The sequence below is a fragment of the Pinus tabuliformis genome, chromosome 7 (genome assembly GCF_031772625.1).
Source record: "Pinus tabuliformis cultivar Carrire ecotype Pingquan chromosome 7, CPIR1, whole genome shotgun sequence".
Classification (NCBI taxonomy): Eukaryota; Viridiplantae; Streptophyta; class Pinopsida; order Pinales; family Pinaceae; genus Pinus; species Pinus tabuliformis.
The window spans coordinates 583,428,448-583,435,057 of record NC_142293.1 but is presented as its reverse complement, the minus strand read 5'-3'; the positions used below and the strand labels follow the sequence as shown (position 1 = coordinate 583,435,057).

Below are 6,610 nucleotides of genomic sequence, written 5' to 3'. Positions count from 1 at the left end.
TTAAATTACTTTGTTTAATTTATTATTATTGAAATATTAAAATTTAAAAAAAAAAACTTATTTTTAATTATCTTATTTTATTTATTATTATTAAAATATTATATTTTAAATAACAAATACAAAATAATGAATTTAAACCTCCTATATATATATAGTCCTATGTTCATTTTCTACTCCATCCAGATGAGAATTACCCAATGAGCCACGATTGATTTGATTGATTTTATTTGATCGCCTACCTTTTTTGGCGCAGACCAAACGAGTTATGCACTTGACCCTACAGTGGAATACCATAGCTCCCCGATTTGGAAGTTCCTATTTCAGACCCTATAGAAACATAAATGAGCCCTAAGTACCTATGATAGGACATTCGTGCATCTGAAGGCATGCTACATATGCATGAAAGCCATACATCTCCATGCATATTCCGGCAACTCGATCACCCTACCTCCGGCAAGCTCCAGTATTCAATGTATCTGCGACCACTGTCAGACCTGTCCCGTCTCCTCCTGCAACCTCCGTTGGCTTCCTCGTCTACCACCGTTTTCCAAATTCCGTTTTATTTTGAATTTAGTAAAGGCGCTAAAGGAATTCAAATTTGAATTTTGAATTTGTAATTTCATTCCGTCCATATTTTATTTGGTTAGAAGGCGGCTTTTTGGCTCGTGGTTCATGTTTGTTTGGCTCGTGGTTCATTCTGTTACTCCATTCTGCTGCCATTTATGCACCGACTCACACTTGTTGTGATCCACATCGTCTGATGCTAGGGTTTCAATAGTGTGGTCCAGGTTTCTCTAGGACGGTTAAGGGCAACCGTCCTTCCCTCCAGCCCCATGAACGCATTGTTCCTCTACCTCCCATCGAGTTCTACTCTGCAACGTCTCGCTAGGTTTCCTCTTCAGTGAGCTTTGTCTAAATGGTAAGATCACTTACTGCTTTTCTTGGTTCACAGTTGTTTAGTGTCATTATGGTTTTGCTGAAGTATTTCATTGTAATCATTCTATAGCCACAATGGTCGTTCTCGGCAATGGTAACTCAACGACGGTGCAAGTTATTCCTTCCACAAAGGTAAATATTAATTTATTTTTTTATTTGTTATCTTGTAGCTCGGCAAGGTGTTCAATATTTTTCTTGCTTTCAATGGTCTTGAGGGTGTCAGGGTTCAACTTTCCCTACATAGTTCCTCTCTCAGTCTTTACAGGTATTACTCTTTTAACATTTCCCAAGTTAAGTATTTCAGGTGGACGCTCTGAGATTATTTGTAATATGTCTCTTTATTTGTTTGCAGGTTTGGAAGGATTCTTGATTTTCCTTCTTATTTTCCAGTGGTCAGCTCAATCCGTCCTCTATTAATTCCAAAATGTTCCTTGTTCTAGGTTAGGAGCCTGACTTGCATGGTTTACTGGCTCTCTGCATGTAGTCTTAGGTTGATGGGCCATCAAATATATCTCCCAATTACTTAAATGGATTATGTATATTTTTGGTTGAATTTTAACAACCATACAAAAATCCCTCTTGGGGTTTCTTTTACTTTTACTCCCCTTGAATGTTTCTATCACGGTCTAAGTAATTTTTTAGGGTATTTAAATGTGGTACTGTTACAGAAGTCAACATATATTTTACTCATGTGGATTCTTAGTATTCAAGTTTTGATTAAAAAAATGTATTTGCAGTAGAGGTTCTCTTTCCTGTTAGTTAAGAAACTATTTGTTTTCTTAAGGAATTATATGGACTGGGATTATCAAGTTCATATCAAGAATATTATTTATGATTCATGCATTTTGTACTCTTTCCATTTTATATTGTTGGTAAATGGTTAAGTTGTTTTCCTTCTTAAATAGTTACCATCTTGTTCTGAGTTTGATGGGTTTCCCCTAGACTCGTTCGAGGGTAATATTGTTCGCAGTCTTCTATCTTGGCCTTACTTGGGATTCTTTACCCATCCATGATTCTTCTCTGTGGTAACAACAATTTTTTTTGGTAACTGCATAGGACATTGTTCTCTGTCACTTAGGGTTATATGTTTATATATTGGCTACAAACATTCTCTGTTCCGTATTGTGTGTTTTGCTAGCACATATTTTAGGAATTCGTTGCTTTTTTTTACCCGCAATGCGGGGTGTTGGATCTCTGAGTTTCTTTTGAAATATTCACCTGCATGTTTGTTCTTATTATTGTTATTGTTTTAATCTTCTACTTATATAGATGCTACAGAAAAAAACCACATACATTTCCTCAGTTTGGTTCCACATGACTCTGGTGTAGTTACTTATTAACGTGGAGAGGGACTATTTTCCAAGGAATCCATTGGCTCACCATCGGAAAACTAACCATCGAAACCCTCTATAATTATTTTCAACATATTTTGGAAGTCATGTATCCTGGTACATGCAAGAATTAGTTATTACGATTATTATTTTAATTTTCAGAGATTTGTCTCCCTCGTATTGCATTACTTGAGTCTAAGTTCTTCTTAATACCGACTCTTTCTTTTAATATCCAGAAACTCAACCAACATAGAGAGTTAATTTTACCGAAGAGAGGAAGTATATCTCACAAAAGAAGTCTACTCGCCAAATTTTATATGCAAATACAGAAAGGGTTTATGGCATATTCTTTACCCTTGTGAACATTTATTCTCAACAGTCAACTTGGTTTCTTTTTGTTTACCTAATAGTCATAAGAAACAATATACCAATCTGTTTAGACTTCCTTTCTTTTACAAGGAATAACACATAGATTATCATTTGTAGATACAGCTTGAGTGGGCCTAATGGTTAAGAGCATGTGTTTCCTCCTAAGAGGTCACGGTTCAAAACCAGAGGGGGGTAGAGTATGTATGCCTTCGTAGACTTAAGCAGTCAAATCGCTACGCGAAGGTGGGTCCCTTGTCCCACAAACAAGGGGGTCTCATACACCAATTTGGTGTGGCTTGGCTGTGACCTTAAAAATGGATATTATTATTATTATATAAAGATCATGACAAAATTCAAATCAAAGTAGTTTTGGTTAGCCTCTAAGAGAATAGAACCAAGGTGGGACTTTAGTATCCTCCCAATCATTTGTTTCCATTAGCCTGTAAGAGAAGAGAACCAAGGTGGGACTATAGTATCCTCCCCACCAACGATACTAGCAATTATGTCCAAGTCTGCCCCTAAATCTCTTTAGTTTCCAAGGTAATAAAAAACAACAAACGTTTTATGACCTCAAGAACCTAGGTCCAATCCAGAAATTCTTATAAGGTTTCCACTAGCTACAATCAACTCAAGAAGACCTCCGTTGCAATACAACTGCAGCTTGAACAACGTCTTGTCACAAGCACTTCTTTTTCCTCTTTCCTCAGGCCACTTGTGGCCTCATCCAACTGAGAGATTTCTTTTAATCCCAGGAAAAAGATAACTGTCTAACTACCTAGAAACTAAAGATTTTCCTTTTAAAATCTTTTCCCCTATAAAATAACAACACAATGAAATAATGATAAATATACTTTTGTTTTCAAGTTCGTTTACCAACCTATAACGAGTTACCATGTCTTTGCATAATAAAAGAAAGTAAATAACTATTATTTACATAATCAGTAGTGTCACACCATCCATTTGACAAATTTACGCGAGCATTCTTCACCATTGTGTTACACCAATAAAAAGATCACATTAAAATTTTCTTTTATCATCCGTTTCAAAGTACATTCTTAGCTCATCCAATTAACAATGCCGGAGGAAATGAAAAGTTTGTTTCCGCAAAGGAGAAAAAGAATGTCGTGGACAAAGATTTTATGCTTAAGAGAGAACTATTTTTGAAGTTAATACACCAGTAAATGACAAGAACCCATTAAGAGTAGAGTTAAATATTGAAATCTCACCTTTTAAAGGAGATGTAAATGACAAGAACCCATTAAGAGTAGAGTTAAATATTGAAATCTCACCCTTTAATGGAGATATTAATACAAAAGAATTTACCCTTTAATGGAGATATTAATACAAAAGAATTTAGAAACAAAATTATAGTCATATTTTTTTAATAAAGAAAAGCTTGTATTATTAATTTAAAATGTGTGAAATTACAATTTGAAAATATAAATATCAAATTTAAAAATGGTAAAATATTGAATTTTAAAATATAATATAAAATTAAGTAAAAGTACATATGTAATATTATTAATTTAAAAATTCATAATTAATTATTCATTTATAGATTTTAGAATTATGTGGTTTATTTTGTAAATAATATATATATAAAGTTTTGAATTTAAAATATCATTGGAAAATCTAAACTCTTTGTATACGATAATTATTCATTGTTAATTTATTTCATAAATCCATATTTGTCTATAAAAAAAATTACTGATTGAAAATCAATACTATTTAATTATTTTTAAACCAATATTATAACAAATTAAATTAACTACAAAAATATAATGCTCTATCTTAAGGAGGGAAAAACAAAAATTAACACATTTACCCATCTACGAATAATAGAAGTTATACTCTTTTACCCAAAAGGATTTTCGTTATTTTACTCATGTAAAAAGAAGATAATGATTACATTAAATTTCCATGTTACGCATTATTTAAACCACTTTCTTCAAAAGTTTTTTACAATAAATTTCCATGTACCACATTATTTAAACCATTAAATATTATTTACACTTTCCTTGAGTATTAATAAGTATTGTAGCTATAATTGAAATTATAAGTTTATTTTATTTATATTTTGGGAATATTTTTCAATTATATCTATGTTAAGTATTGTTTGATAAAATTAATAATAATTAAAATTATATTTTTATATTAGATATTTTAATTTATTTATTTTGAAAACTTTAACATATTTTTACTATTTATTTTATGTATAATTATTGTATAACTATTTTAGGATGGATTGTATAATCCACAATAAGTGGATGTTGTATTATCACTATCCTACTAGAGACTCAAGAGAGTAGACATGGAAATGCATCTTTCCAAATGAAACATTTACTACTCCTCCCATGGTTTTATATGGCTTTTAATTGTTTTATGATGGTGGAGGATGCTCATTTCGATATTGGTTTAATGTGACATTTCACTTAGGGATTTATCATATCTTGGTTGGGATTGCTATGTTTTTCTTGGTCACTAAATGTCCCAGTTTGGCCTAGCCTTCGCATATGTATTAGTCATTTCAGAAGGTGGCAAACACTCATGCTACATGGTGCTATCATCCTACATAGGAGAAGAACTTATTTTCACATGGAAAGAGATTTACAATGAGTTTTATGGTTCCTCATGAAAAGGTTCAGTTCTATATAGTCAGTGCCACATCAAGTAGTTCCTTAGACTTCCTTTATATATCTTCTAGTTCTAATAATTTTGAATTTTTGTTTCCCTAGCTCTTTGGGTAAACCAATTAACCCTTTTTCTTTTTCACATCAATTGTCTAGAAAGATTATGTGGTTGGGATCGGGGAATTCTATTGGGAATCACGATTGTCGTTAAACCAAAACCTGCAGGTGTTAGTCAACGATCGCATCGCCAGAGATAAGGATCCACGAGAGGCTGTTAGTCCATGTCACGGAACACTCAAGGAGCGTTGGTTTATCCAATGTCCAACAAATTCCTCTCTGCCCTATGTCACAAACTCATATTTCCCACCACCCTAGTTGCATCTTATGAATTTTTCTACTTCTAACTCCTCACACAATCTCACATATTCTAGTATTCCCTATCCCAATCCTCACAAATGTGCCTAGTTTGTAAATGCTCCTTCCCCAACCACTCCATGCATTTACTTTATCGATCACTCAGCTCAAACATGGAAAAGTAGTTTCTTCATAAATATGCCCTATCAACAAGTTTGAAGTCGCAAAGGAGTGGCATAGTTCTAAGAGAAAGGTGGCTCTCACACCCAATAATGGGTTGAGTTGTATAATTATGGTGATAGAATTGCAAATGCTTAAGAAATTTTAATCTAAATCAAGATACATAATTCTACTCTACTAATCTGTGGAATTTAATTCACAATTTAGAACAACATTCACAAACATGCAATAAGAAAAAACACACATGCACGGTATTTTTTTCTAGGGGAACCGAACTGGGAAAAACTCCTCAAGACTCTTTGCATTAATCAGAGGAATAGAGATGTATTACAATTCCTTGCCCTCTCTAAGCACAACCTGCAAGTGAATAACCTCTCTCTCTACTCAATGAGAAGCTCTAACCCAGACTTAGTCAATTTCTTCCTCTTCTTGAGCCCTTATTTCCTTGCGCAAATCTTGAGGGATTAGCACCTATTTTTAGGAGTTTTCCTCCAATTGATTGTGAAATTCCCAAGGATTGATCATTTGGCTACATGCAACACCTGTACACTCAAACTAGTTTATAATTGCTTGTTACATTGCCTTGGAATCTCCACCACAACTGGGGAACTTGAATTCCTAGCATACACTAGCTATTTTGAGATGATTGATTAGTTAACTAGATGATCATTGAGTTAGACTACTATCCCACTACACAACTGACCTTCCACTATTTCCATTAACTATTAGAACTAGTTTAAATGAATACAATGAGATATAACTGAACTGGATTACTAAAATTTAGCAATCACGCATGCTTAACTGAACTCC

At 33.4% G+C, this 6,610-nt stretch overlaps 1 long non-coding RNA gene across 1 annotated transcript; it reads left to right on the top strand.

Moving 5' to 3' along the window:
* Positions 1–370: 370 nt before the first annotated feature.
* Positions 371–1,582, top strand: LOC149248778 (uncharacterized). Its single transcript, XR_016265777.1, has 2 exons — positions 371–919; positions 1,107–1,582. It is a non-coding gene; the product is annotated as an uncharacterized LOC149248778 (long non-coding RNA).
* Positions 1,583–6,610: the final 5,028 nt, after the last annotated feature.